The sequence below is a fragment of the Peromyscus eremicus genome, chromosome X, assembly GCF_949786415.1.
Source record: "Peromyscus eremicus chromosome X, PerEre_H2_v1, whole genome shotgun sequence".
In the NCBI taxonomy this organism is placed as follows: domain Eukaryota; kingdom Metazoa; phylum Chordata; class Mammalia; order Rodentia; family Cricetidae; genus Peromyscus; species Peromyscus eremicus.
The window spans coordinates 86550048-86559586 of NC_081439.1; positions in this window are offsets into that span (position 1 = coordinate 86550048).

A 9539-nucleotide genomic window follows, 5' to 3' on the forward strand; every position below is an offset into this window, starting at 1 on the left:
ATTCATCTTTGTCAAATAGGCCTAAAATATCTGACAGACTTTTCTGTGAAACAGGAATTTGGAAGGACTGTCCCACCTTGTCTTGGCAAAGTTAGGCAGTTTCCTTCTTTTGTGTCCTGTTTGTCCAATTTGGACAGCATATTGTCAGCAGTTGAGACAAAGGCAGTTATGTTTGAGCAAGTAAAATATATGTCACCTGTCTTATAGTTTTTCTAGGTTTATTTATTTATGTCTGCAGCCAGGGTCTCCCCTGATCAAACCTGATCCTCTTTAACTTTGAACAAATCAACAGCCTTTGGTTTTCTGTGGAAATAAAAGCATAATCTCTTCCCCAAAGCAATACATTTTCTGACTTCCATTTTAAAGTTAAGGCATACCTAAAGTATCTAGGCTAGTTTAAGTCAGCAGTCCCTTCCACAATCCAATGTCTTTCAGCAGCTGTCATTCTCTGTTCATTAGAATTCAAAAAATCCAAAATCAAGAAGACACCATATAGGATCCAACTCTCTGTGTATTTTCCATCTTTATGTGACTTATCATTTTTATATTAGTCTCTCTTTAAAGACTTTATCTTATTATTTATAAACTGTTTTTTCTATGACACCCATTTTCTTTTTTTAAGACTATGCACATTTTTTAAAACATATTTTACCGTTTTAGAGGTTTTCGGTGTCTGGATCTGTCTTTACTAATGATCTGTAGCATTTTCAGATTGTATGAGAAAAATCTTTAACTGTTATATCATTCTGTAGCAGGACTCAGCTTAGCACATGGTGCTGGTACAGGGCACTGGCAGCTGGCTCCAGCCCACAGTCGGTAGCTGATAACCACATCTGTATGTTACCAAGCCTACCTGAGAGACTGTGATCAACAGGAAGCCGTGTTTGACTCCATGTTCTAATTTTTTTTAGCTTTCTCAGACCTTATGTGGATATATGTGGCCTGTTGTTGGCCACCATATGTAAATGAACTTTCTTATCAGGACTGCTAGTTCACAAGTAATGAAATCTTGGCCTTAGCTTAGGCTTGTTTCTAACTAGCTCTAATAACTTAAATTAACCCATATCTTTTAATCTATGTTATTTTACATGGCTCAGTTACCTTTACTCTGTACTGCCCATCCTGCTCCTCTCCATCTGGCTGGTGACTCCTCCTTTCTTCTTCCCAGAGCTTTCTGTCCCCAGAAGTCTTGCTTCACCTCTTCCTTCCTAGCTTCCACCATTCCGTTCTTTATTAAACCAAATGGAGTGACACATCTTCATACATTGTAAAGGAATAGTCCACAACAGATATCTACATTAGGAGTCATTTAAGAATATTATCATCTCATTTTTGCGAAGTATCATATCATTTGTATTACTTTATAAGAAGGCAGATTGATGCTGGCTAAGTCATGCTATTGAGGTCAATCACTGAACACCTATCTTGTGCCTAAACATGTGTTAAGAATTATAAACAAGCCGGGCGGTGGTGGCGCACGCCTTTAATCCCAGCACTCGGGAGGCAGAGCCAGGCGGATCTCTGTGAGTTCGAGGCCGGCCTGGGCTACCAAGTGAGTTCCAGGAAAGGCACAAAGCTACACAGAGAAACCCTGTCTCGGAAACCCCCCCCCAAAAAAAAAAAAGAATTATAAACAAACCGGGCAGTGGTGACACACACCTTTATTCCTGGCACTGGGGAGGCAGAGGTATCAGTCCCGCCCAACCTGTTGAAAAGTCCTGAATAGGGGAGTGAGGATTTAGGAAAAACAGAAACATAAAAGAAAAGATAGAGATACAAGATAGCTTCAGGAGGGCTCTGAGTCAATATCGCAGCAGCCGAGTTTATTTCTCACAGCCCTTTTATACCCAAAGCAAGGAGGGCAAAAGACCACTTTACCATGGTTCAAGGAAGAAACAAGTATAAACACCTCCTTAATTCTCAAAACATCTAGTAACCACGACTTTGGCCAACCATCCTGTTATCCAGCCTTAAGGAGCAAAGACAAGCTTGAACTCTCTGACCTTGAGTCAAGATGGAATCAAGCCACATACTGAAGTCACTGTGGGATCCCAAAGAGGCAGGCAGATCTCTGTGAGTTTAAGGACATCCTGGTCTACAGAGTTAGTTCCAGGACAGCCAGGACTACACAGAGAATTGAAAAACCAACCAACCAACCAAACAAACAAACAAAAAACAAAACAACAACAAAAAACATAAATAATTAAAACAGGGTATAGTTATTTGTACAATGTGACTTAATGAACCTTCCTAGTTAGGCTAAAGGCCTCCATTGAGCCTCGAATCAAGGTCACCCTGTACCCCCATAGCAACAATTAAACTGTCTTCTTGTTCTACCATGAGGAGCAAAATTGATAGTTACAGCTACTGTGCTCTGAATCTTTCTTAAACTGAGGCCCACTTTTCTTACAGGTTGATAATAACTGAGCATGCCACTGGCACTAGAGCATCTCATCCCTGAGAAATAAAGGGCAACTTTGATATCTAGCTTCATTACAGAACTCCCAACTGGCTTTACCCTAAGATTTTTAGAATTTCTCTGTGACTTAAGACTGGTTAGCTGGGCAGTGGCGGCACACGCCTTTAATCTCAACACTCAGGAGGCAGAGGCAGGCAGATATCTGTGAGTTTGAGGCCAGCCTGGTCTACAGACCGAGTTCCAGGACATCCAGAGCTACACAGACAAACCCTGTCTTGAAAAACCAGGGGAAAAAGCCTCTGATTAACTAACCTTCTTTCCTTGCCCTTAGGTAAATTGCAACTGTACCACAGTTGTCTTTCCCAACTTCATTTGTCTCTCTTCCACTTTTTTTTTTCTCTTTTTATCAAGTCTTCAGTAAGTTTCTTATATGTCTTGTCCTGCCATGGCATCTGTTTCTTAGAGGACTTGACCAACACATTCTGTAACTCTGCCAGCTGCCTTATCAATATTTATTGATCACAAGTTACACATGATAAGGCAGTATAGAGACTCAGCATCCCTAGAAAAGACATCAAATAATTTAAGTGTAAGAAAAGAAATATATAATTCTCAATTTCAGTTCTCTGAGATTTGTGTCACATTGATAAAATGGAGTTTCTAATCCTACTTTATATTGTAGACAGGAAGAATCGTGCTAATACAGGCAAAATCCCCTTAACGTGGTAAGCACTTGATACTTTTATTCACATTAAGGCAAAAATAACTTTCTTAGAACAGTAGATCTTATAATGAAGGGTTGAAAATGAATGATGACATTTTTATTAATAAAATATGTAAGCTGCAAAGAACAATCAGTACTGTTTCGACCGCTTGTAATTGTTCTTTACTGGCACAAATGATGAACAATAGAAAAGTTTCAGTGCATAAGTCTAGGCTCCTGGGAACGCCTGTGTTTTAACATACTATGAACATATCCTACTTGCTTAGTTCAGATTGTCTGAGGCTGTTAAGAAAACAGACCATAAATAAATAAAATGTAATAAAAAAATTTAAAAAGGATTTTTTGAAGCAAACAAAAATAAATAAATAAAGATAAGGAAATGAAAAACAGAAAAATGAATTTCTGAAGTGCAAATTAATCATCAGATTGGGAGATGTGGCTTTTTAACTATACTCTGCTTCATCAGGTCTGGAATGTTGCAGAGAGTGTGCAGAGCAAAATCCTCTGCAGAAACAGTAACATAAGGAAATGATGAATGTGTACTCTCCTAGGACTGCATCTCTATGACATTGAGGAATTCTTCACTAAGGGAGAGGCTGTTAGGTGTTCAACTTACTTGGCCCAGAGTGACAGTAGTGTTTTCCATTTTCCAAGGCAACAAAACAAAACTGTGATTCTTCCTTTGGCAAAAGACAATGACAAGCTGGCCACCAAACTTGTGTAATTGCCTGAGTGTGGAGAAATTTATTAAGGTACCAAAGGTGTCAGGGAAGTAGTAACAGGGTAAAGTTCCCACTGCCATTGATCCCGAACTGCCAGTGCCATCTCAGGGCCACCAGTCAACCTGGTGGCAGCAGTGGATTAGGGAAGTCATCAGGCTATTTAAAACTTGATATAGAGGCTTTTAGACTGTTAAAGTAGCATTTCCTGAGTAGTTTATACATGAGAGTTAGATTTAATATGCAGCAAAGGGTACTATACCACATTTAGGTCTTTGATTATTGTGTTTTATGATTCTAGATTTTAAAAAAGTGTAAAGTTGTCAGCAAGTGATTTCCACAACAAAGTTACTTCTATGATCTTGCTTTCATAAACCAATACTATTCACTCAGGATATGAGTCTCTTACCTAGAATTCTTGGATTGAACTGATTCCTCCACCCAACCTCAGTTGAGCAAAAGAAGACAATGTGTGAGGAACTTCTAGAAATTACCTTAAACCAATAAAAGATCACAATGAACTGTTAAAATATACAGTTAAAGATTGAATGAACTCTACTACAATTTTAATGTTTAATTATTTCCTTTATTTCTAATTTCTTGTATGACCCTGTTATGGTGGCTCTGCTGATTCTCCGTTGGAAAAAAAAATTAGGTCAATCAGGATAACTCATATTCCTTTCAATAATCAATAATAGTCTATAAGAACTTTAAAACATGTTAGGATCAAATAACAAAGTAGAAATCACCCCAATGCGTACTTTATTTAAATGCATACGTAAGCTACAGAGGTAGAAGTCAAAGTTACAAAGTACAGGGACTCAACCTGAGGGTAAAAATGTAAGAGTTCAAGGGGTGGGTCAACTTGTCTGTGACAGATCATCCAGGCCATTTCAGTGCATTTCCTTTTATGTAGCTTTTCTGAACTTCCTCACAAGAATCGTGACTGAAAACATGCAGCAAGAAGCATGAAGCCCTTAGGGTACAGTTTGTCACAGTCCTCCCAGGAAAAAGAGAAAAGGTATCTGAAGTGTTCTCAGGATTCCATCTTTCAAAAAATATAAGAGGAGTGGGGGCTAGGAAGATGGTTTCATAGGATAAGCTCTTGCCACATTACCATTGGAATCTATATTTGACTCATAGAATCTACAATAAAAATTTCGGATTTGGGCACATATTTGTAATCTCAGCACAAGAGAGGCAGATATAGGATGATAACTGGGGCTTACCTGGCCAGCTAAGCTTAGACAAATTGACAAGCTTCCGGCCAATGAGAGACTCTCTCAAAAGCCAAGGAAGACACCTAACATTGACCTCTGGCCTCTACATGCACCCACAAACATGTGCAACTCTGCATTAAAAAAAAAAAACCATAAATGTTCATGCATTCGTTTTTAAATAAAATTAAAATTATAATGAGGAGTAGGAGGCAAAAGGTAGCAGAACCAAACTTAGAGCATATTTGCAGAAGAGCAGCATCCCAGGTAAGGCAGACTGTGATACAGAGGTGAGAAAGAACTCTCCTCCTCTACATAGTGGTATTATTCTGGGAGCACTTTTTATGCTAGATGAAGACTTGTGGGTTTTTTGTGGTTATTTTGTTTTTACATTTCTAATTAAAATATAATTATGTCATTTCTCCACTTCCCATTCTTCCTTCCATCCCTTCCCATATTCCCTCCCCCAACCCTTCTCATGTCCCTTGTATTATTTACTTTTCTATTGCTGTGATCAAACACCATGACTAAGGCAACTTATTTTTAAAAAGTGACTAATTGGGCCAACCTCTTCCATAAACAACAGCACATTTGCATACTTCCTGATCCACGTTAAGAAGACATGAAATTGCCAGTGCCCACATCATAGAATGACGTTCTAAATGCTCTCCTGGGTTGAGAGTAGTATGGTGCTTAGGTCTAAATTCTAGTAGGGGCCCAGGTTATAAGTGAAGAGATGGTCTATCAATAAGCTGCAAAGGGCACAATATATAATTATGTAAATTAATTATATTCTCTTGGAGGCAACACATAAATCTTCCATCTAAATTGTTGGTTTGAAATTGCAGATTATAACTGACTTACCGTATTTAAGGAGTCCAATATTTCTAAACCTAATAGTCTAATAGTCTAAAATTGGTGATCACTTTCTCAACCCTGGGACAGTCTTTTTCTCTGAGGTTTTGGAAAGTGTTACTTTATAACTTGAAGGCCTAGGATATTTCCCTCTATCATTTGTTATATCTCAATTATAGAAAATAACTAAAAAAAGGTGAGTTCAGAGTTCAGGAACATAACCTTTGCCTGAGGCTATGTAAGTCAGCAAAATTTCCTATGTCCATGGTGCTTTGAGTAACTTCTCTTTATGTAACTACATAATTTACCCATGAAAATCAAGGGGGAAAGGTTGATATCTGCCTACACCAGAAATAAAACTTGTACACAGCTCAATTCCTTAGAGAAATGCTGTTTTTTAGGTTAAGTAAGAATTTCCACTGTTATTTATCATCAAGAAAAGGAGGCTAGTTTTAAGAAAATATTCTTGGCCTGAGGAGTTAGGCAGATGTATGCTCTTTTTTTGTTAATTGGGGCTTTAATTGTATGACAGTTTGGCATGAAAGACAGCAAGAGTGTTTTTCTTATTATGAAGCGATCCCAGAACAGAGATGATAAACAACAGGAAAATAACTTGAAGAAGGGAACCGAGGGGAATTGAGACTGTTCATTCCATAGAAGAGCTGGCTAAGAGGTGACTTAGTAATGATCTTTGAGGACCTGAAGGACAATCATTAGGACCAGATGCTCCCCATCTGCAGAGAGGGTGGAGACACAGGAAATGACAATATAGCAAAAGAAAGTTTAAGAAGAATTTTCTGGCAGTGAAGGCTGTCAAACATCAGAATATATTACTTCAGAGGTTGTGAAATTACCTCTGGGCTGTTTTACATTTGGGTTTCAAACAGGAGAGATTCTTGTGTGAGATGGCTGAGGTAAAGTTTTGCATGAAGATCAGGGAAAAGGACACATGCTATTTAAGACTTTTCATTGCTCTGTGATTCTATGAAGTCTGTATCTTTATGTCCCCTAAGGTGCTCATTTTATAGTATGCAATTTCTATTCTACTTCTCCTTAATGAAATTTCAATTTCTCTGTTACTTTTAGTTATGGAAGTTTACTATGTGACTGTTTTTTTTTTTTAAATCTTCTTGGATTATTAGAAATCGTAGCTCTGCCTCCCTGCCCTTCCTTTCCTTACAAACTTTTTCTCTTAATTTTATTACTTTTCAATTTTCCTTCATCTCCTGCAAAGACTTGAGATAGTGCGCAGACTTTATATAGCACTTAGCACATTGCATGTTTTAGACCAATCTAATAGCTAATTGCTATTTTAGACTTTAAGAACATCATAAAATATGAGAGACTGTAATCCCATGTGATGACAACCCAGCATTCTGTTTCCCCTTGACCTTGACTGGGTATATGTCTTTACAGCCACATTTGCTGTGTCTGTCAAAACGCCATTTGCTTCAGCTATTTTAAGGTATGGACTAAGAGCTTGAATCTAGAAAGAGAAAATATCCAACCACTTCATAAGTAACTTTAGATTAAAATGATCTTTTCATTGTCTGTATCTTTGTTCAGGACAGTGTCCGTCAAATTCAAGTACATGATATGCCCGTGTTCGTGGAAATACTTACAGAGCCATAAGATTGAAGCAAAAGTCAATCGGATACCAATGGGTCTTCACTGTATATAGAAAAACAACTCTTAATTTATAAGGTTGATACTCAAGACCCCCTCAATCTTACATGGAACTTGCACTCTGTTCTTTTTGGTCTTCTATTTTAACTATTCTTCCTTTACAACATGTTTGTTGTAAATTCTGCACTGTCCTCGGGTTCATTCTACAGTTTGAATATTGCCAGGCTTACTAGCTGATCAATCCCCCTTTTCCTCATTTGCCCTCATGTTTTTCATAGTAGGTGCTTTTGGTTGATTGCTTACTTTGCTCAAGGCACTATTTGATAGCTTCAAATTCGTTAGCACTCTTAGTACTTGTAAGGATAGTATTAAGAGTTAAATATTTTTAAAGTTAGTTTCAACTAGCTTCTCTTCCAAGACACTCCCTTTAACCAGGTGAACTCCACTAATACTACCTTCTCTGAATTCAGAATGCCTATTATTTTTACCTTCTATCAAGACATTAGGAGACCAATGAGATGGTTCAGCAAGTAAAAGCATTTGCCTCACAAGCCTAACAACCAAGTGTGGTTCTTTAACTCACAATGGAAGGAGAGAAATGACTACCAAAAGCTATCTTCTGAACTCCACATAACCCACTCTCCTTCTCGTCCTCCTCCTCCTTCTCCTTCTTCATTGTCTTCTTCTTTTCTCCTACTTCTCTTCTTTCTCTCTCTCACACATAATAATAATTATAATAATAATAATCATCCTTCATATTCTCTCATTAATATCCTCATGATGAAACTACAACTTTCCAAGAGAAGAACTGTAGCTTCCACTACTATTGATACCAGCACAAATGTAAAGTACACAGTATGCTCACAATCAAGATAGTACTCTATGGTGGGCTGCAGAGATAGGAGGGTGTGGTTAGAACCAGTTAAACTTGTATCTTTTGGTACCAATAATATTTTATCATTTTATTTACAACCATTTATTGAGCATCTATTATACATCAAGTTCTGTGATCTATGAGGATAAAAGAGAAAGGAAAAATAATGCCCCTGTCTACAATATAGAGAGAGTTCTAAATGTACGATAATTGAGGGAAATAGAACAAAGGTATTCAAATGAAGCAAATGTTGAATGAAACAAAAGCACCAACACCAACCAAGTATTGCACTGATTATTATTATTATTTAATTCTAGACTAGGGAAAGGATGTCTTTGGAATTCATGAAAAGTGCCCTCCTTTTGGATTTTGAATACAGTGTAGTTTATAAATATTTCATCCAATAATTTGGTGAGAAACTAGTCCTGGAAGTTTTTTCACCTGTGGTGAAAAAATAGTACTATTTACTTATTTTGAGTTAGAATGTTCTTTATTAAATAATTAAAGGCCTTCCCTTGTACTCCTTCATTTTTTGTGTAAAAACATCTGTTCCCACACACATGAAAAACTTAAAATGCATTAAAAGGCATGTTTCTGCCATTGATTGCCTTTCACTTTTGTTGCTCAGAACACACTACTGTGGTTCAAAAAACACAACATTTTTTTTTATCAACAGAATTTAGGCTAAATGAATTTTGATAAGTCTTGAGATTTGGGTTCTTCCTATCCTAACTGGAGTCCTGAGAGTGAGGGGGGCTAAACTCCAAGGAAATGTGGAACTTTCAGGAACTTTTAGAATTGATTGAGATGATGAATAAATCTTCATGGTGCTCTGAAACAAAAGTCTCTTTGGTACACATGGACAGACTGTTTGCTTTCCTTCTGACACTTTGGAATCATATTTGAATGCTTCTTTCTGTCATAAACACAGCCTAAGGAATATAACATTAGGCTAAATCGATATCACAAAAGGCCAACAATTCTGTTCCTAAAAGAGTCTAAAGTATCACTTTTCTTTACTAAAGGCAAGCATGTATCTTAGACTGTGAGTTAGAACTTATGAATCAAGCAGTAATCTCAGTCGGGGACAGTGGAAATCATGAAG